The sequence below is a fragment of the Chinchilla lanigera genome, unplaced genomic scaffold (genome assembly GCF_000276665.1).
Source record: "Chinchilla lanigera isolate Chin_1 unplaced genomic scaffold, ChiLan1.0 scaffold00002, whole genome shotgun sequence".
In the NCBI taxonomy this organism is placed as follows: domain Eukaryota; kingdom Metazoa; phylum Chordata; class Mammalia; order Rodentia; family Chinchillidae; genus Chinchilla; species Chinchilla lanigera.
In genome coordinates, this window is record NW_004955403.1 from 11,834,469 (window position 1) to 11,857,973 (window position 23,505).

General features: G+C 36.1%; 1 pseudogene; it reads right to left on the reverse strand.

Annotated features, from left to right (window-relative positions):
- The window catches only part of LOC102028050, an 89,827-nt pseudogene extending 66,551 nt beyond the window's left edge, over positions 1 to 23,276 (reverse strand).
- Positions 23,277 to 23,505: the final 229 nt, after the last annotated feature.

Genomic DNA, 23,505 nt, shown 5'->3' on the forward strand with positions numbered 1-23,505 from the left:
GTCCGGCCCACTCTCGGACCCAGGAGCCCTGCCGCTCCCGGAGAACTGGCTGCCTGGGCGCAAGCCCTAGGAATTATTGATGAATTGGACGGCGTGTGTGTGTGTGTGTGTGTGTGTGTTTGTGTGAAAGAGAGACAGAGAGAGAGAGAGAGAGAGAGAGAGAGAGAGAGAGAGAGAGAGAAAGGGCTGAATCAAGGGTAATTCCAACTTTTTCAAATGGGCAATTAGAATAATAGAATTACCAGTTAGTGACAAGGAAAATCCTGCCAGAAGAAAAGATTTGGGAGTTAGATAATTCAGAGCTATGCTTTAGACACATACCCACTAGATATCACAATAGATATTGAGTAGTTAGGTGAATATCCGAGACTTCAGATGGGAGCCCTGGGATGAGGATTAATTTGGGTTTCTTCAGAATAAAGATTGTATTTGAAGCTATTATGCAAAGTGTGAGTGTAGATTGTGAGAAGATACCAGATATTGAGGATGTCAATGTTTAAAACATAGGGAAAAAGGAGAAACAAATGAGAGAGACTGGAAAGGAATGTTTTGATATGAAGGAGAGATGACGGAAGCCAAGTGAAGAAAATGTTTTGACAGGAATGAGTGACCAGCTGGAATGAATGCTGTGGCTATGTTAGGTAACATGAGGACTGAGAAGGAGGAAGAGATTATTGGTGACCTTGACAAGCACTGAGTAAGTCATGAATAGATTGCATTCAGTAGGAAACAAAATCCAGGGCATCCAGTAAACTTTCTGATGAGTTTTCTATAAAAGTAAGCAGAGCAAAGGTAACTCATGGCCATGTGAAGTTATATGCAGGGTAAAGTATATTACTGCATCTTTGTGTGCTACAGCTTCTGCAGACATGGAGACCTTTAATGATGCCAGAGAGATCCTAGAGTGATGATGTAGAGATGGTAGAAGATGATGGGACCTAGGGCATAAGGGTAAGATGCATTCTAAACCTGAAAGAACAGAGTATTTCAGCAAGGACATATCATTGTGTAGGTGTGAAAAGAGGAGTTTGTGATCATTTTCTTCTCACGGCTTCAGAAATTTCTGTGAATTGGGAGTCAGAAGCTGGAAATGGGAGCAGGGATGTTTGAGGAAAGTGGAGAAGCTGTGAAATAATCACAAGTAAAAAAAAATGCTTGGATTTCTTGGTCCCCTTTCCATTTCAAAAGCTCTATCTTCATTTCTTCCCTTCCTAATTTTTTTTTATGCTCTTTCCCTCCTTTCCTTCCATCTCTATTTCCACTTCCCATTTGAGGGAGGGGAATGGTAGGGGACAAAAAAGAATTAAGGTGTGTTATATCCACGTACAGACTCCCCAGAATAAAATGTAATTATTATGTACTGTAAGCCTACATAATAAATAAAAATAAAAAACATACATAATAAATAAAAATTAAAATTAAACAATACATTTAAAAAATATGTTTGGAAAATACACTATGATCATTTGCAACCTCCTTAAGGTTAACACGAAGCCCATCAGCACTGTTATGTGTTTTTTTACAGTCCCTTATGTCTGACTGATTGCAGAGACTGAGTAAGTATGCAGTGGGATTTAATCAAGGGAAGGCAATAAAATCGAGGGTGTGATTGCAAAGGAAGGTCACAGAGTCTAAACTGTACAGGGAGAGGTTACAGCATAATGGTGATAAAAAAATCAGTGCTGTGTCGGTATTACGGAGTAATACTACTCAATACTGAGTAGAAAAAATATTGAAAATCGACATAATGGTGAAAAAACCCATCAACATAATGGTGAAAAATAATCAGAAATGTGTAGGTTCTACTGAGGAGAAGTATTGAAAATCTTATGCTAGAGGAAATGAAGAAACACTTAGGAGTGGTAATAAAAGAAAACAATGCTTCCAAATAGTATTGTGTGGGAAGTGTATTTTAGAACAGACCTGTGGGGCTGTGTGAGAGTGGAGACCAAAATTATTAGGGTAATTTTGAGTAGTAGAGGACAAGGAATTGCATGAGAATTTAAATCACCAAGAACTGAAATAGCAGTATTGTTGGAGAAAATGATAGTGATTATATCTCAATTACATTATGAAAATCATGTATTTTAGTTGAATATTCAAATACATCAGAATAAAAAGATCAGCATTATTGTTTGATAGGGCTATCATGTTCCACTGTCCATAGTGACTATTATATCTTGTACTGGATGGCTGAATTAAAAACCATTTTCTAAAAAAGCTATATTTTATTGAAAAGTGACCCCTCTGTTGATGGAGATCACTATGAAGCAGGCATGAGCAGGACTTAAATTAACCAATTGGCTTTTCATGTTTATTTGTGAGTCTGTTCAAGGCCTAGGCTCCTTATCTGGAGATGAGCGGTGGACTCATAGTAAGTGAACATCTGTGAGTCACTAATCCCTACTAAGGTCTGTAATGATGGATGAAGCTGGAGGGGCTCAAAGAATAAGGCATGATCACAGCCTAGGACACCTGGGTCAGATCTCAACTAGATAAAGACTATAGCCTAAGGCATCTCATTCCTGGGTGGATTAATTTAATACCTTACTTGGAGAAGTCCTTGAGTGGTTCTGCCTTTCTTGAATACTCCCCTCCTTTTTTCTGATAACTAAATAAATACAGATCACCCAGAGAAGATATTGGTCTTAGCCCTGAGAGAATCTTGAATTCTATGAGAGGGCTTTGATCCTCCTGGAGCCCTGAAATCATTCCATTTGCCTCTTTTTATTTAGCCTTTGCTGTAAGCTCCTTCAGGAGACTGCGGACCGATCAGCCTGTAATAACTAAGGGACGTAATTAACCTGATATCTATTAGTAGCTTGAGTGTAGATTTTGAGTAGAAAGGCCGACATGCACATTCCCTCATGACTCCAGTCTCCTTGTGCATTGCCAGCATCTCCTCTTACCAACACCAGCGGAGTCCTCTTGTGCAAAGAAATAGTAAAACTCTAGCACATATTGGAAAAGCAAGCTCTGCTAGGAAACCATTTATTTTGTCATTTGAAATGGATATATTTCAAGTCAACCTGGTTTTTCTTGTAAACTAAGTGAATTATATCCATGAAAATGTAAACATTTATTTTTAGAATTAGGTATGGTAATCTGAACTGTAATATATGTAGTCCACTATGAATTTCTTATGTTTGGTTTTCCCCCCAGAGTTATAATTCATCCTCAGAACTAGTGGGTAGAAGTCTGTGGTGGTCTGAGTTTGCTTTAGCCCTTGTGATAACAGTGGAAACTTTTAAATTTTGATACAGTCATCTGAATTTTCTACTACATTGGGCGAAAAGAAAAGAAGATGTCAGAGTTTAATACCTGGGAAATTTCAAAGATATCATTTGAGAAAATTCATTGTTCAAGAAATTATGTGTTATTCAACTGAGACAACTTGCTATTTGGTGTCTGTCTTTATCAACAAGCATAATATACTATTTTTAAAAAAGTAATATACAGAAGTAGTGTTGCTGGATTATATAATAGTTTCACTTTTAATATCTTTGAGGAATCTCCATAATGTTTTTTATAGTGGCTATTAAATTTTGCGTTCCTACTAATAATATGCAAGTGTTCCAATTTCTCTATATGCTCACCAGCATGCCCCTCCCTTCCCCCCTCTTTCCCTCCCTTCTTCCCTCCCTTCCTCCCTCCCTTCCTCCCTCTCTTCCTCCCTCCCTTTTTTCCTTCTTCCCTTCCTTCCTTCCTTCCTTCCTTCCTTCCTTCCTTCCTTCCTTCCTTCCTTCCTTCTAGCTTCTTTCTCTCTTCTTTGAGAATAAACATCCTGACACTGTGAGGTGAAATCTCATTATGATTTTGAATTGCATTATTCTAAGATTAGTAATGCTGGGCAATTTTCATAAACTGAATGATGATTTGTACATCTTCTCTGAAGAAGTGTCTAATTATTTAGCTCATTTTAGAATTGTGTTATTAGAGTTTAAATTTTAATCTATTGAGTTGTAAAAGTTCCTTGTGTATTTTAGAAATTAGTTACATATCAACTTTATGCTTTGCAAATATTTTTTCCCATTTTGTAGGTTGTCTTTTTGCACTGCTGTTTTCTTTGTTATGCAGAAGCTTTTTAGACTGATACAGTCCCATATATCTAATTTTGTTTTGGTTGTCCCTGCTTTTGGTATCATATCCATGCAGTCAGTGTTAAGCACAGTATTGTGAAGTTTTTCCCTTATGTTTTCTTCTAGAAGTGTAATACTTTCTGGTCCTACATTTAAGACTTCAATCTGTGTTGTTTACTTTTTGGTATGGTATAAGACATGGCTCCAAATTATTTTGCATGTGGATATCCAGTTTTCCTAACACCAGTTGTTGAAGACACAATTTTATATTCATTGTATCTTCTTGGAACATGTGGGAGATCATTTGACTAAATATGTAGAGATATATTCCTGGACACTGTAATCTGTTCCATTTTTCTGTGTGTCTGTCTTTGTGTCTAAGGCATATCATTTTAATTATTATTATGTTGTAATATAATTTAAAATAAGAAAATATGATGCATCCAGCTTTGTATATTGTATTTCCATATGGATTTAAAACTTTTTTCTCTTTCTGTGAAAATTAGTATCTCAAGAGGTATTGGGACCCCAGTGTTCATTGTAGCACTAGTCACAATAGTCAAGATGTAGAAACAACCTAAATGTTTGTTAGGGAAATTGACACAGAAAATGGCATGGTATACATAAAATGGAGTACTGTATACATAACCTTATTAGAAAAGGAAATTCTGTTATGATTGATGAACTGTGAAAATATGCAGAATGAAACAAGGCAATCATAGAAAGTCAACTACTGTATGAGTCTACTGATAGAAAGAATGTAAAACAGTTAAACTCATAAAATGAGAGAGCAGAATGGTGGAAACTAGGGGATGGGTGTGGGGAGAGGGAGAAATGTGAAACCACTAATTGATGAACATGAAGGTTCAGTTATGCAGATCAATAAGCTCTAGAGGTCTGTGCCTATCTAGTTTTGTGCCTATAGTAAATACTATTTGTATTAAATACTTAAATTTTGCTAAGCATTCTTACATAGTAAATTTTAAAAGATAATAATGATGTACCAATGCAATTATTATCTATGATACCTCAAAGCTATACTTCTGTATTTTAAAACTATAAAATTATTAGTGCTAAGTTGATTCTAAAAAACAATAAACATATTACATCTTGTAGTTCTATTTATTTACCCTGGAATTAGCATAATTGTCTCATTTAGTGCCTCACCTTTAGAATGGGAAGAAGAATGTTGTTGGATGTAGCCTTATTATTTAATAGCATTTCCTATGTAGAAATGATACAAGAATTCAACTCACTTTTTTAATCAACAGGATAACGGAAGACGCAAAGCACAATGATTTATTTAATTTTACATTATTTATAGAGTTTGCAATTTGAAATTAAATCTTTCAAGCATATCTACTATATCTTACTTTCATTCCAATATTGATTATATTTTTAAATAAGTAACTTGATACTTGGAAAATTTGGGCCGGGGATATAGGTCAGTGACACAAGTGCCTGCCTCACAAGCGCAAGGTTCTGAGTTCGATTCCTAGTACCCCCCCAAAAATAAATAAATAAAAAAAAGATACATGGAAATTTAAATGATTCTTTATCTTTGAAATGTTACCTTCAGTTAAGACACGTATTCTGCTCCCTTACTGAGTTACACTATGTTCAAAGCTACCGAGTCATAATATTTCTTTAAAAAGAAGAAAGGAGGGAAGTTTATAGTTAAATTCTTGATTAATTTTCATTCTATTTTCTACACCATATCTCTGATATTGGAACACCCTTTTTTCAAAGAAACATTTCTTTCAATTTTTAAGACTATAAGTTTTGTTACTTTTTAGAAAAGAAACAACTGGAACTAAAAACGGTTATAGGATAGATGACTACATTTACATGTAATATATTAAAGCTATGTCTATGATTAGTAACTTCTAATCTCTGGTTTTCTTCAAGGCAGAACTTATTTTTTAGAAACCTTTCTATACTAATGAAAAGAAAAATAGAAGCTAGATAAATAGGAAGTAGGGAAATTTCAAATAATTCCCCAAATTATTTATTTCATTGTTTCCAAAATATTTTAATATATATGCTAATGTGCTTAATTTATACTAATAGTTTCCTAGTTCATTGAAAATAAAGTTTTGTGTTATTATCTTCTTGTTTCTTTGTAAGAGAGAATGTTTTCTATATCTTGTATTCTGAGTAGCTATTTTGAGGATGATAATGTAGTCAATTAATGATTGTTATTCTCATCTTATTTTGATATGCAATTTTGTTTTATTATTCTCAGAAAATAAAATAAATTATTAAAAAAAGCATTCTGTGAGATCATATCTTCATGGGTGACTGTTCAAATCAGTAGGTTGTATTTACTGCAGCAAATCATACCAAAGTATCTGCAAGTATTATAACAGAATTATATTGTATTCAAAATCTTAGAGATATAGTCTCATTAAAATATTTCATGAATATTTAAACCTTACAAAATTAAAATTCATCTTAGACAATATATATCCTTTCAGAAACAGCTGCATAGTTTTGCTAGTGATAGGTAAAAAAACCTATCATAATTTATAAAAAAATTATAATCCTGTAGTTATTAGCATTCAGTTACTAGAAGTAATATATTGTAGCCAAGAATACCAGCATCTCTGGACAGTTACTTTCTGAAGTGAATTGTTTCCATGTCTAAATTTGTACTAGTTTAGGATTTTGTAAGTTAAATATTACTGAAGGTAGAGTGGAGGTCAAGAATAGTAAGAAAAGGAATTGTATTTCGTGTTTCCCTCTAAGCAGCCGAAGTTCAAAATAATAATGGCTTATACAACATACAGTGTATCTCTCTCACATAAATGTCCGAAGTTAGGCGGTCTGGGGCTGGTAAAAGTGTCAAGGATGGAGGTTTCTTCAGTATTGTGTCCTCTCTGCGCGTCCAATATCTCATCGCTGTTGAATACGACAACCCCAGCTTCAGGCATCTTGTCTACAGTCTACACGCGAGGAAGGAGTGAAGGAAAGGGAAGGTGTGCGGTGTGTGTGTGGCTTTCCATTGAGAGCAATTGCTAGCTTCCATTACAAATAACCTGCTAACTTCCATTACAAATAACCTGCCAAGCAGATCCATTACATATTTTGGCCACTTCTTATTCATATGCTGCACATGACTGCAAGAGAGTCCATGAAAGTCCTCTTTCTTGTGTGTATTTATTGGTCCAGAGAAAAATCAGATTTATTACTAGAAGTGATAGTGAAGAACAAATACTGCCATACGTGATCTTCAGTGAAAACTAACGGGCTTGTGATGTATTTTTTGAAAAAACAAAAACAAAAACCCTTCATTAATGGAGTTACACTAAAATCTTGTCTTACAACTAAGCCTGTGACTTAAAATTCAGTAAGCTAAGTTGCTTTTTTTTTTCCCCTAGCAAAAATATGATTTCCAATTGATTGGAATTCCTCAAGTAATAGAAATGTCTTCATTATGTGATTATTCATCCAAATTAATAAATAGTTTAAACCACAATAACAGCTAGGTGTCAATTTTAAATTATTTAATATTGAAAGAAAATTTATGGTGGATGATGTAGACAACACTCAGATGGGGATTTTCCACTCTTGGGCTTTGCTACAGAGAGACGGTGGTAGTCTGATGCACTCAACATAGAAGACACCACATGTTTTAAGTGATGGATGAGTCGGTTGATTTAATTTGGTGATTCCACAGAGTGTCCAGATATCACAGCTTCACTCTGTACTCCATGAATATATATGCTATAGTGTGTCCACATAAAACTGAAAACACAGGTATTCAAATGAAAGGCTGCACACACAACATTATTAATCATAACAAAAAGGCAGAAACAGTCCAAATGCCCATCAGTGAGTGACTAGATAACCAAAATACAGTATAACCATAAATGGAGTATTACATAGTCACAACAAGGAATAAGTACTGATTTATGCTAAAGTATGCATAAATCTTGAAAATGCTGTGTTAAATGAGACACCAGGATTAAAAAGTCTGTGTATTGCTTAATTCCATTTATATGAAGTGTCCAGAGCAGGCAAATACATGGAAGCATACAAATAGTCACATATGGCTGTGGGTGAAGGGATGGGAAGTGACCGGTTAATGAATATGGGGTTTCTTTTTGGAGTCATACAAAGGTCCTGGAATTAGATAGTACTGATGGTCATGGAACATGCTAGAAGCCACTGAATTGTACACAATTAAAATGCTTAAAGCAGTTGCTATAGTTGAGATCTAGAATATCCCCTGCCCCCCAAGCCTCATGGTTTCAGAGGTGGGGCTTTTCGAAGATGGGAGTGTTGTGCCCTCTGTGGATGAATCCACTGGTGCATCTACAGCTAAATGTGGTGTGAGGAGGGGGTGCTGGATGGTATAACCTGCAAGGAAGCATCTTCCTGCAGGGATCCTCCCTTCCCTCTCTGCTTCCTGACTCTCATGATGTGAGCAATGTCCCTGCCCTGCCGCCCCGGCGACCCTGCCCTTTCTGCTCTGGAGCCAGGGAGCGTGGACTGTCACCATGAACCAAATCCAACCCTTTCTCCTTTAAGCTGTGGGTGTCAGTTACTGCATCTCAGTGATGAAAAAGTGACAGAGACCATGCTCAGTGTTATGCTAAGTGAACATAGCTTCGATGAAAGCTTTCAGTAGAACTTGCTCCAAAGTAATCATCAAAGGTAAATAAATTTATTTAAGCAACTGAATCTAAGACCCTTTTCTTAAAATTGTTTTGAACAAAGATGCCAGTTATGCTTCTCTGGAACTGTGAAATTATGAAAAAGTTTTCAATTGCAGTTCCCAATGTGATCCTGAATTTCCCAGCATCTTTGAGACACTTTCTTGGGGTTCAAGAGGCCAACCCTGTTTTCCCAACAATACTAAGATAACCTTTGCTTTTTTCATGGTGCTGACAAAATGATGGCAGATAAAATCACTGGCATCTTTTCACAGATCAAAGGAGTGGAAACAAACTCTCCTCATTGTCACTGAATTCTTCAGCCCATAAATTCCCATTGAAAAGGTGCCAGTTCACTTAAAAATGTCTTTGAGGAAGTTGTAATATTATTAAAACTGTAATATGAGCACATTTCATTTATTCTGTGTGATGAAATGGAAAGTATCACCACAGCGTTTCTGACCATATCAAATGATGACAGTACCACAAGGAAAAAGACAAGTGTAATTTACCTGGAACACCATTTTTGGCCAAGAAATGACTGCTCAGTATCTTTGGCCATTAGAGAAATGCAAATTAAAACGACACTAAGATTCCATCTTATCCCAGAAAGAATGGCAATCATTAGGAAATCAAACAATAACAAGGGCTGGAGAGGCCATGGGGAAAAGGAACCCTCCTACATTGTTGGTGTAAACTAGTACAGCCATTGTGGAATCAGTATGGAGATTCCTCAGTGAGCTGAAATTAGCAACTCCACATGACCCTGCAATCTCCCTGCTAGGCACCTTCTTCAAAGAGCGTAAGTCATCATACTACAGTGATACATGCATATCGGTGTTTATAGTAGCACAACTTGTAATAGTTAAATCTCGGAAAAAACTATGTACCCATCAACAGATGATTGGATAAAGAACTGTTGTGTCTATATATATATAGTAAAATATTATTCTGTTTTATTTATTTATTTATTTATTTATTTTTTGAGACAAAGTCTCACTATAAATTTCAGGTTGGCCTTGGACTCACTACGTAGCCCAGTTGGCCTCGAACTTGTGGCTATCCTCCTGCCTCAGCCTCTTGAGTGCTGGGATTACAGGTGACTGCCACCATGCCTAGCTCTTACTCTGCTATAAAGAGTGACAGATTTGAGACATTTATAAGCAAATGGATGCACTTGGAAAATAAAATGTTAAGTGAAATAAAATAGACACAGAAGTTTAAATTCTACATAGCATCTGTCATTTGAGTAAAGTGAAGTGTAAAGACAAAAATAAAGCCTGGCTGGAAGGGGACAAAGGGATGGATCTCATGCAACAGGGAAGTTGCCCAAGGGAAAAAGTGCAAAGGGAGAGGTGGAGGGGAGCAGCAAATATGTAGAATAAAGATCTGCCATGCTCAGGAACCTAATAGCCTCGATGAACGTAAACATTATAGGCTGTGACATGAGCTAAGATTAACAATATCAATAAGAATGAAAGATGGATGGGGGATTGTAGGAGGAGTGAGGGAGAATAAGGGAAAGGTAAAGGGATTAAGAAGGAAAACCAGCTGTGGTGCGTCCAGGCAGCCACTCTGCACGACAATTACAGACTGCATGAACTGCAAACGTGCTGAGCAAAACCAACAAAAACAAAAAGAACAAAAACCCCAGAAAGGACGGAGAGGCAGACTGTGGCTTTTCAGACTTACATTTTCAGATATTTTCTCAAGAAAACAGATAAGATGAGCCTGTCATTTTACCCATGACAGAGTTTTCTGTTTTTAGTGATAAAATAAGATATTTCAAGTGAAAATTAGAAATTTGAAAAATTTTTATCCATGACTATGATTTTGATGGTTTCCCAGTAACTAGAGCGTCTATTGATGAGAAGTTTGTTGACATCAAGAACTATGATTATTTTTGATATTTCAAAGTGAAATTTGTCAGTGTTTGGAGTTTTGCATAACTCATTTAATCCAATGTTTTTAGATGACGTATGTATGATATAAGCTTGCACATAGGTAAAAATCCTTTGGAAAGGCAAGATGGATCATTGCACTTACACAAAATAGTATGAAGGCAAAAAGAACAGTATTAAACTCTTCTACCTGTTGCCAATAAATTATTTGTACAAAGCTGGATTTTTTCTTATAATACAGCTTAAATAATATCTAGGAGAATGCATTTGTTTTCTGCTATACCAAACATTAAAGAAATTTGGAAAATGAAAAGCAATGTCATTTTTCTGCCTAAATTTTTTTGTTTATTTTCCAATTTTGGTTGTTTTTCTTAAACCATTTCTGTATTATCATTTAATAGGTTTATTATTGCTTCAAAATATATATATTTTAAGTATTTGTTTTTATTTTCAACATGGTGAAAAATGAATGATATCATTTATGTAACTGAGATTCTCCATTTTTAAGAGTCTAAAAGACTTCTGAAACCAAAGAGAACTGCTGTTTCAGATTATGACAACTACAGCTGTGAGCCATGTCATGCTCTAGTGTAGATTTTTAAACATACTTAGACATAGGTTATTTAACTTCTGGATAGAGATTGTGAAATCAAATGCATTGGTTTTAGCCTTGTTTTCTACCAAAAGCATTTATGAAAGAACCGTAAAACATACAGATAGTCTTCAGACTTGAATTTCAGTCATTTTCCCAGATATTCTAGGTCTTATCCTGGCAAGATTATGAGATATGTATATTTGGACCATGTTGGTTTTCTCAGTAACAGAATTGTCTTTACTAAGTTATACTTTGACATTATGCTTTCAAATTGTTTTGAAAAATACAATAATGCTTTCCTATGCAGTTGCTTCATTTTCTTAGAAATGTTGAGGATATTAACCTTTCCCACACTCAATAACTTCTATATGAGGAAATACGACATTTATCTCAGTTTAAGAATCAGCAAAAACGGTTTCTGTGGAAGAGTAGAGGTATTCTTTCTTTTCTTAATAGCCTAAAATTTAAGACAGATTTTACTTCTTTTGTTGCTTTGACAACAAGAAAATGAATGACAAAATTGCAGCCCCAATTTGAAAACATGTTAGGATTTTATCATCTGCACAGTTTCATCTTATTTACTTTGTGCTGTTATCTTTCTATTACACCCACAGTTTCTCTACATCTTATTTTAAATTCACTTTATCTTACTATATAATCCATGTCTTCAGTTTCTTTAAATTTCTTAATGTTTTTATGGAGTTCTGGTGAAGGTCATTCATTGAGTTTGTTTTGATGTAACAATATTTAAACCAGTTTAATCCATTATAGACCCAGTATTGAAGGAGAAAACCCCAAAGACATTGCTCGCCTCTTCAACAATACAGATGGTTTTGTAGACCAGAAATGGACAGAAGTATAAAGCAATGAGTGGCATTAACATTAAGAGTTTTCTGGATTTGAGGTTATGCAGTCAATTACAGAGGCTCGAAATTTAGTTCCTACAGAACAATGGGTTCTACAATGTTTTCTGGAATTTACCAATATCAGAACTTGGTCTTACTACAAAGGTCAGAGAAAGGAGCTGAAAACAGCCATGGACGGGTATTTACAGGGTGCTGTAGGTCTAGGGAGAAAGGAACACAGACAGGTTCAACTTCAGACACAGTTGGATTCTATTACATTTTTGGTTTGCCATATGCTCACTATCATGGAGGCAGAAGAGTTCTGAATCAGGCCTTATAAGATCTTCTTCCATGGTGCTCATAGTTCAAAGGGTGCAGCTGCAAAATTACTAGACAGGAAGAAGAGGCAGAGAGGTAGGGACCAGAAAGGAGAAGTGAACTAAAAACAAAAGCAAAAGTCTCTTACCCAAATGAGTCTCGAAGCACACATGCCAGAGCACAGAAGAAAAGTTTATACCAGGAGAGCCAAGAAAACCCACACTACAGTCCGAAAATCATATAGATCAAGCTGAGAATAAGCAAAATGTTTTGTTTTAGTTGTGTAAATTTGGAATCTTTAAGTGATAAGTCAAGGAAATTATCAGATAAAAAGAAGAAATGATGAAACAAAGAGTGGAGGTGAAAAAAATCTCTTAGAAGTCTTGGAAATGAAAAATATGCATAGAAAGAACTGTAGGCCATAAAGGAAAATAAGTAAGAATGATTTGGAGGTTTTGTGACAAAATAGAATTCTGAATTGAGTTTTTGTTTGCTTGTTTATTTGCATGCTGTGGATTGAGCCCAGGGCCTTAGGCATTGGAGACAAGCCCTCTACACCTCAGCCCTGAATTTAAAATTTATCTACTAAAAATGTGTTTGGACATTATCTTCCACTTCATTTCACAGGGCACAAATTTGTGTCTCAACAGTGAATAAGTTCTTCTTTAATACATTTATTGAATTTTGAAAAGGAATCATTTTTATCAATGGAATTAGGACATTTTATTTGTTTATTTTTTTAGCACATATTTGCAGGACACAATGATTGCATTCATCATGGGAAGTTGGTGCCTGGACACATGTTGTTATTCTTTTTACGCCCCTTCTCCTCACCTGCTTCCTCTGCTGTTCCTTTCATCTCTTAGTCTGCCTTGTATTTGCAAAAGATCTACCTCCCTATTTCCCTTTATTGACCTTTTATTTTCCTCTTTATTTACGCTCTGTGTTCCTCATGTAACAGAAACCATGTGATACTTAAGCTGAATGAATTATTTCACTTCACATTATGGTCTCAAGGTGCATCTATTTTCCTACAAATACCTCAAATTCCCCCTTTGCTGTTTTAGGAGTAGTACTGCATTGTGTACAGATAGAACAATTTCAAGGCTAACACATTGTTATGGTTGATACCTTGTGTCAACTTGGGGAGTCTAGAGGTTTGGCTAAGTGACTCAGCAGGAAGCCAGGATGCTTACTTTGTATACATCCTGAGCCTGTGGAAGAAGAGGGCATGGAGATTATGTGAGAGCTACACGCCCCTTAGGCGGGGGTAGCCTGTTTATGATGTAAGGGAGGGAAAGAAGCTACTTGCTGTTATTCCTACCTTTTGCTCTGGCTGCATTGCTGTTAGGCTGCCATTCCCCCCTTTGCTCTTGTTGCTTTGTTATCTTCTGCCTCAGAGCCAGCCAAGTATGGACTGAAACCTCCACAAACTGTAAGCTAAATAAAACTTTCCTTCCCCAATTTTCTATGCTGGGTATTTTGTCTCAGCAAGGAGAGAAAAGTAACCAAGACACACATAAAAACATAAACTCAGATCGTAAGTTTCAACTCAGTGCAATTTTTCAAGGCAAACACAACCATTCAACTAGCACCCACATCAAGAAAAACATTGTCAGCACTCCAGAGACTGCTTCATGATCCTTTCCGGAAATTCCCATCTGTAAATGTAATTAATATCATGGCTTTCATCACCATAGATTTATTTTGCCTCCTTATTTTTGAACTTCATACAAATGGAGTCATAGAAATGTACTTGTGTGTGACTATTTCCATTCAAAATTTTATTTATGACCATTCACCCATGTAGACATTGATGGCTTATTCTCATTGTTGTATAAAATTTCATTATATGAGTTCACCACAATTTAGGTATCCATTCTAATGCTGAGCAACAAATCAGTTTCAGTTTGGGGATATTCCTAGTGATACTGTTGGAAGCATTTTTATAGGTTTTTTTTTTTTGTAGGAGGTGCATATATACTGTGTATCACTGTGTATACACTTAGGACTGAGTTTGCATGTTCACTTGTTGTTACATGTTTAGCTTTATAGATATGATGAAGCAGCTTGATATAGCCATATACAGTCTTCTAAAAATTGCAAAAACACATAAACTTTGTCATCTTAAACCACCAGTATTAATAATACATTTAAAGGATTTTAATTAAAAGAACAAGTAAAATTTACATGTATGTTTATATATTTATATTTTAAGTGTAAAGTTTAACTATATTTAATAGTAGCTGGTCTCCTGAATTTTCTCATTTATAAAACTAAAACTCTACCATGCATTTTCCCCTGTGTTTGATCACCATCAGCCACTGGAATATGGACTTAACTGCTCTAGATATGATCGTGGATGATGGTGTCCCAGATGGGTTTCTGGTTTCCTGTGCATGATGAACAAAGCATTGGCTGTGCATGTGATGGAAAGGAAATAGCAACAAAGTTGAAATTAGGCAATAGTGCAGAGTGGGCTCCTGCCAGTAAAATAAAAAAATTCCACAAGCACAGAGGGAACTGAGTTTAGGGATTTAAAATAGAATGGGCACCTTCCACTGGGTCTTCTTGAACATGACTGACAGTGTGATTGACAGGGTTCTGAGTCAGGTCAACTGTGTCTATTGCCCATGTCCTTTCCTGTAATTTTCTCTTATAATTGGGTGTATGAGATGCAGCCCATTTCATATGCATGTAGGTCATGCAGGAGGATCTGGTACACAAGCATCTTGGTTTGGAATTTCAAAATGTTTCAGGATAGGCTACCGGGTCTTTGTTTTTCTTATTTCTGCCTGTAATTAGTAAGCCTTAGGACACAGGTGTGTGTGAGTGGCAGGTTGGCCCTGGAGCGTTGCTCAGATTTAGATGCATGAGGGGAGTGGTCTGGCAGCAAGTGGAGTAGAGTGACCCCATAACCCCAATTATACTAACTATATTGTAGGTGCCTCATTTAAATTGAGTTATGAAGAATCTTTCTGTGACTATTTTATTTAAGGTATTGTAATGTTCTCAAGGCGGAACCTCTCAGACCGAGTCAAAGCTCGGGGCATGTAAGGGCACTTTGGACAGCCCTGAGGACATGACCCCGTTGTCAGTGCAGGCACACATCGGGGCATAATTATATAACCATGACTTAGAGTGGACAACTACACGTGCACCAGTGAGGCTAGCATGTAAGAATGTAAATGGGTGATAACAACCTGTATAAGAATTATACAATAAAGCTCTTGTTCTCTTGCACTGTGCTGTGCTCCATGTTGCCTGATATTGTTGCTGATGCCTGTCTCGTGTGTGTTCTTTAACCTGAGGACCTCACCCATGAAAATCTCCCAAGTGAGCTGATAATTGGTCATAAACCTTATGCTTCAAATGAAAAGATATTGAGTAAATACATATCCCTTATATTTGTCTCCCATCTCTTCCATTCTCATTTTCATGGTCAACAGCCAATCTTACCTTTTGGTTTATTTTTCTAGATAATTTCCGTGTATATGCAGTCCAAAGTAAATACATGTTTTTTAAAAAATATTTTTCCTCCTTTTTTTGAAGAATAATTGACATAACTGTACTAGTTATACTGGACAACATGATGTTTTGGTGAATGCATACATTGTGGAATACTTACCACTATCAAGCTAATTAACATGCCCCTCTCCTCACAGAGTTGTCATTCTTCTTGTGTGTATACAGTGAGAACATTTAAAATCTGTTCTTTTAGCAAGATGCAAGTATGTGATTATCCCCTCTGCCTTTACTAGTTCCTTGTTTTTTGTTATAGAAATCTTGGGTTTGATTGTAGGTTATCAAGATTTCCAGTTTTTACCACTCTAATATGTGAGAAACGGCATCACTGGCACCTCAGTGTTGTTTTAGTTTGCATTCCTCTTGGCACGAAAGAGTCAGAGGATACTGTATATTTAAAAGCTACTGTATGTATTTTCTGAACTTTCAGGTCTCATTCTTTCCTCATTTTTGTGTTGAGTTGGTCTTCAATCAATTGATAGAAGATTTTTAGTTTCTAGGAAAGAGAGGTTTTTTTTTTTTTTTTTTTGGCTCTGATAATGATAAGGAAAACAAAACTTTAGGAAACTGAAAAATAAGACCAAAATGGATAGCTTGCTCAAAGCGAGCGTGTCATTCCACTTGTTATCTTGCTTCTACTATCTTGTTCTGGAATCTTCTTTATATTGCCCGTCTCGAACCCCCTATGTTTAACCACACGCTGTTCTGCGTCCGTAACTCAGCTTGTGCAGTTCCGCCTGAAACCTCTATGTACAATAGCCTCAGCAAAGGCTTGGGGCTCGGATTTTGGAGTACAAAGCTCCTCTGAGCCCACGGGTGTAATAAAGTTTGCTTCCCTCCACCTTCTGAGTGCTGCCCAGTTTCTTTGCCTCCAGTAAATCTAAAACTGCAGTACATTTATAGCTGCAGATCTTTTGCTGATCATCATTTTTTCTTGATGCTTGTGATTGCTTTTGACAAGTACTTTTTGTTTACTTAAATATACTTACTGGTCATTTCTTTTGTGGTTTTGGAATTTTGAACTAGCTTTACAATCCTTATTTCTTTTTCTAGTTTGTGCTTCTGGATTTGAATTTTACAAAATATATTTCTGTCTTATATCTTATGATACTATTATAAAAATAAAAACTTTTTTCTTTTCTTTTTGTTTCCTCCATCACGTGATTTTAATAAACAGTATGGCAATGTACTTGAGGATAGTGATATGCAATGTAACAACCACTGTTGATTTGCATTAATTTGTCTTGAGACCCTGTATCACTTTGAATGTTTATGCTTTGATTTGTTTATGTTAGTGATACTGGTATGCTGCTACTGTTCTTTTTTTTCTTTGTTTGTTTCTCATGTACTACTCTCTTTAAAATAAAAAGATAAACAGTATCATCTTAATTATATTCAATATAATTACCTTATTTGCTTTTCTCAGCTTTAGGTGATACTTTTATGATACCTACTTACCAATCTAAGGCTAGACAATTTGTGAGCTTCTTTGCAGGTTCTAGCAGGGGAACGAAGCTACTCCTATACCCTTGGCCGAGGAACAGTCCTCCTCTATCGGGGGTGGTCGTCCTCTTGGACAGAGCGCGCAGCTTCGGGAGGGACGCACATGGAACGTTGAGGGAGGAAGGGGACACGCCCCTAGCCAGCCAGATCAGCCGAATCAACCCTGGCGATCAATGGGGTGACAGATGTCGCAGCCACATCGCCCTCATGTCCAGGTCAGACAATTTGTATAGTTACCTTTCTTCTAGCACTTTCCTCTTCACACTGTTCTGATGTTTAGAACATTTCTTCTATTTTCAAAGTACATAAATTTTGTATTGAAATTTTATTGTAACTCCATAGTTGATTTAATTTTCCCATACAATATATGTAGCTTCTATCATCTACTTTTTTGCTATTATGTCTTCAATCATCTCGGATTTGGTTGAGAGTTAATCTCTAGCATTTTCCTCATCAAAAGTGCATAGAAACAATATTCCCAAATGCTTGCATACTTAAGAGTATTTTTCTCTAGTTTTTATAGTTGTTCAATCCTTTAGACAGATACAAAATTTATCTTATAAAATTTGCACCATAATTTTTTGGCACTTTTCATTGTTATGAAGAAATCCAATAAAAGAGCAATTCTTTTTCCCATTATAAGTGACTACATTCTTTTCCTTTTTTTCCCTAAAGGATTTTTTTCTTTATCTTTATGGACCAGAATTTCATTAAGGGAAGTCTTTTGTAGATTCTTCTGTGTCTATTTTCTGATATGTGGTAAGTCTTGTCAAAAGGTCACATTTTAGTTTGGGGTATGTGGCTTATTTCTTCATTTTTATTATAGTATAGCTATATAATTGTTGTGGTAATGTCTTTAATCTCAAAGTTCTTGAAATTTATGTTGCTTTAGACCAGCCATTCTAAATAGCTCCTGTAGGGGCCAGCACACTATCTGCAGACCTGCCTCCTCTGCTTCGGGTGTGTGAATGTTGCCTCAATAACATTCCGACCATTTGATCCCCTTCAATGAAACCACCAACTGCATCAAGTAATTTCTTAAACTATTCTAAGAAACCAAGAAAATCAACAGATTATGACAAGCCGCCGTCTTTACCAAGTTCATGGAGAGTAAAACATATATGAAATATCATAAGTGGAGTATTTTTCTGGAATTAGGTTGGTTTTTTCTTTAGTTAGTTATGCTATGTGAAGTTCCTGGCCTTAGAGACAGTTTAAATATAACAATGATCACTAGTGTTTATATCTTTGCAAGCCTTTTATTTATTTATTTATTTACTTTTGGTTTTTGGTTTTTCTCCAGTACCGGGAATCGAACTCATGACCTTGTGCTTGCCAAGCAGGCACTGTGCCGCTGAGCTAAATCCCCAGCCCCTTTGCAAGCCTTTTAATCTTCACTCAATATTTTTTGAGATCCAAAAATGAGATGCCAACAAATGAATTGCATAATAGTTTCTTGAAAACTTAAAACTCCTCTCTATACTTGTGGAATTAGAAAAGACTAAGAATAACGAAATTTCTGAATTCCCTGTCATGGCGTCCATAAAGTGTCACTAGCCCCTTCAACTGCTGCTAAGTGGGTTTCTCTCAAGAGTTCCATCTATGTCATCTCCACTTACACGTTGCTTGAATTGTTGTGCATGGTGGCATGTGCCTGTAATCCTACCTGCCCAGTAGGCTGAGGAAGGACAATCAAAAGTTTGAGGTTAGCCTGGGAAAATTGGAAATAAAAGGTCTGACGCTTAGCAAAAATAAATAAATAATATTTTATCTGATGAATCTAAAATAATTGTAACATTAAAATCATGTAACTTTAAAATGGTAAGAGGCTGGGATACAGACATTAATAAATATCTGGGTTAAATATTAGAATTCTAAGAAATAGAATTGTTCATTTTGTCATTTTTTAGCAACTGTGAACAAACCACTTATATGACTTTTGTATGTATTTCTGTGCTTCAAATTATAATAGGAATAATAGTGATATCCTTATAGAGTGCCATACATTGGACACTGTGATAAGCACTTTAATGCCTATTGTCTCTTTGGAACTTCTAGACAAGTTTTATGACATAGTTTTGTCATTCCTTGTGTTTAAAGCTAAGAAAAACTTTACCCACATACCTTGAACAAAGGTACTCATGGCTGTGGCAAATAATGCCTGCAGAACATGCCTGTGTGTGTGTCAGACTGGCCTAGGGACTGATCTATTAGCTTGTTTCTGAGAAGAAAATAAGAGAATAAGTTAGGTTCTGTTTCTTCCATTCTTCAGAATTTTGTTCTTGAGCACTGAGATCATTTTGGGATGATCATCGGAGTTTTAAAAATGCAGTTAATGTGTCCTTTCTCCCAAATCCAGCATGGCTGGCTAAGGAGAACCCGGACCACTGTTAGAAGATAACTCATTTTGTGCAAGTGTTGCTGTATTTGTATCAATGAGACAATTCTGGGAAAGGTGCTTCTGCTTTGCTTCTGCCTGCTGTAAGGCGTCAGACAAGGCCTACAGGCCTGTATATCCCTAAGTGCAATCAGTGTGTAGGATTCAGTCAGGGAAAAGGGCACTGTGGTACCTCTACTCAAATCAGTTACTCTCAATCAAACTTGTATTACTAAACATGGAAAATAAAATTCAATACATACATCCATGAACACATACATGTCATGATAATGTTTTATGGGAAAAATGCTAGTGTACATTAAATAATTCAGGATATAAAAATGCTCAGTAGTAAGCCTTTAAGAAGCTTATCTTATTACTGGGAATGATTAATACACAAATCCAGCCAGGTAGCTCTGCTTTGCATTGTATTCAGATATTATAGGATTTTTCTTTCTCTGTGTGAGTTTGTCTGGTGAGATCTTTCTCTCATTACTTTCAGAGCCCCACTTGGGTTCATGTTATGCTGAATAAGTATCAAATTTGTTGGAAGGCCATGTTTATAAAAGAGGTCCTCATTTTTGTAGAGCATCCAGTTTCCTTTAGACATACAACATGTATGCAAAATTCAGTTTTTCTGTAGAAATAAATTCCTAAGTATAAAATGACTCTAAGTACATTTGAGCAAATATTTGTTCTGAAATTTTGTACTTTGGCCTTTGTGTGTGTATTAGTCAATGCTTACTGAAGTCAGTATAGAAGGGTGTGAGACGTCAGTCTGTGTGCTGGAGACCTGAAGAATCCAGTCCAGGGCTTGGAGCTCATGCAGTGTCCGTGCAAGTCTGTATCTGTGCCTGCAGCCTGGAGAATCAGTGTGAGAAGGCGGAGGGATCTGCACTGGAAGTCAGGAGACACAGTCAAGGTGAAAGTTGAGGAGCACTGAAGCTCTCTCTTAGAAAAGGAAGCCACCAAGCTCCTTTGAAGGAAAACTGCAGAAGCTCTCCCGAAGCAAAGCAGCCACAACAAAGCTTCTATGAAAGATCAGCACCAACAGAGCTCAGCAATGAATAATCCTCCCAGGCTCTTCTCCTATACCTGTCCTGCGAACAATCCTCAGGTGGAGCTTCCACTCCCAGAACCACATTGACTCAGTTCAGCTGGGTGCTCTCACTCAAGCTGACCTTCATGAATCCACTGCAGTGTATATGTATGTGTGTACCTATGTGAAGCATGTTTAAGGGTCATTAAGAGCTGAGCGATGAGGTTTAGAACTGAGGAAAATTGCTTCATGGAAGGAGCAGGAAATACATCAATCATAGTACACAAGACAGAATGTCTGATTCCCCGAAATTTTCTAAAAAGCAAAGAATACAGTAATATGGCTTGCTTGCATTTGACTATCATCTGTTTATTTTTCGTACAAGATGTTCTGGACATTAACACTTAATCATGTTTTGCTTTAATAGAGGTTGGCCTGAGCAATTTTATATGATTATAACAAAATCCATAACTATCTCCTTAACAAGTTACTCTCAGTAACTGCTAATTGAAATCACATTTAGTCTTCATGCTCATTTTTCACGTGGGTTTTAAATGGCAATGTTTCCTACATATTTTCAGGGGAATGGAAAAGATTGCTGTGAGAGACAGCTACGGGGTAGAAAATTGCTCTCCTAGACTCTGCTGCTTCATTGTCTGTTTTTTGATTCTAAATTATGGTTTAAACATCTCCTCTAGCTTTTTTATTAAAAGTTTGGAAAATTGGAGGTGGAAATGAATGTTGTTTTCTAGAATTATTGAAGGTATTCAAATGGATTTATTTCTAAGAAACCTACAAGAGGTTACATGGGGATTACATTAACCACCTTTGTAGGTTTTTATTCCCCTCTATGCAATATTTTTGTCTTTGTTTAGACTGAAAAGATTCCGGAGGAGAGATTGTACTTCAACGTGCTAGAGAATATAGAGTAGGCAGAAGTTAGAGTGTGTGTGTGTGTACATGAAAAAGGGCAATCATTTAAAAATTATTTTATATAGGAATTTCTATAGCATCTCGAAATTACTATTCAGGATATATTGGCTTTCCTCTTTTACTCTTTGAGAAAAGATTACTTTTTCTGTATTCCATAACTTCCATAACTTCTAATATGTTCGCCTTGTGACCCTTTACCATTTCCAAAAATCTGGGATTCAGAATAGATTCAGAAGTGATTCACAGGCTACTGTAGGATCAGGGAGTCAGGCTTCAGTGAGTGCTAGATGTTAATCAGTATGTGATGTTTGGCATCTTGCCAAGAAAATAAAGAAGAAGTAACATGGGGAGAGAAAAAAGTGCAGCATATAACACTATAATGGTCTGCGATGTCACAGCTGAGACATACCTGGATTTACATATTTTTACAGACACACATTGCTTCTGCTTGCTTGGTTTCCTCTTTTCACACCCTGCCCCCCAATTCTGGTCCAGAAACATGTGCAGTTTCCTGGATAATACTCAAAGTGATGCTATTTTGTACTGTTATGAGGAATGGATGTCTACTGCTTCTCTTAATTATCTTGTTAGCATAATATAGAAAAAAGATTTGGTGTTCTCGGCTCTCTTGTTTGCTAACTAGGCAGTCCTTTCCCAAGGATAATTCTAATTCTTGTTAGTTTCTTTCCAAATGTGTGGAAATAGTAATTTGCTTTTGTAATGTTAATTATGTGAAATAAATTAGTCAACAGCAAAAAAACCAGAAGCTATTTATTTTAAATGTTTTTTGCAGACATCAATTAACATTAAATTGACCTATTTTTTTCTGGTGTTGATGTTTTATTTTTGATGTGGCTATTATTGCTGAGATTATACCTACTTATCTCTAAAGTATTTGAATTTGTATCTGTCTATCTATCTATCATCTATCTATGCATGCCTTTTATCATATTGTCTCCTAGATTTTGAAATAGTCTTTACCCTGTAATTTACATTTCTAGATTTTTCTAGAATTCAAGATAATTTCTGCTATTTATGGACTTTCTTGCTAGATATGGTTTTGGTGAAAAAAATCTACATATTATCCTGAGGTGGAAACCAGGTCACAGAAACTAATGAAGAATATTAGATTTTACATGAAAACTTTTATCAATTTCTTCGAGAGTTTGGGTTTAGGGTAGAATTTTCTACCAAATTCTAGCTTTTGGGGAATGAAGGTTAATTCATCTTCAGTTACATATCTGAATGGTCTGCATCATGCACTTTGTCAGTGGTCTATTGGGAGGACAGCAGAGGTTACTACTTTAAATTATGAGCACTTACCTTGATCCAAAGTAAAGATCTACTTATTTTACAAGGATAAGACGAAGTTTCAACTGTAACACAAGGGCACAGACCTCCTTAAGCAAAGCATGGTGACGACGAACCTTTTAGAGCTTCCAATGATACAAACAGCCTGGTGTGGCACGCATGCTGTAGGTTCGCCAGCCCCACATAGACCATATCTACGAAGGGTTATGAGGTCTGAGAGTGGGAAAACACATTGCAAAAGGAAAATTGAAAGAAAATAATGGTAAACTATTCAGTGAACACTTAAGAAAAAGTAGTAGAGGAAGTGTGAAGTAGTAGAAGATTTACCTATAGAGGTGGTATGAGAAGACAAAGAGAAATGGTTCAGGGATAATATAAAAATTATTAATAGTAAAATTAACAGAGTCCTAGAAGGAGAAAG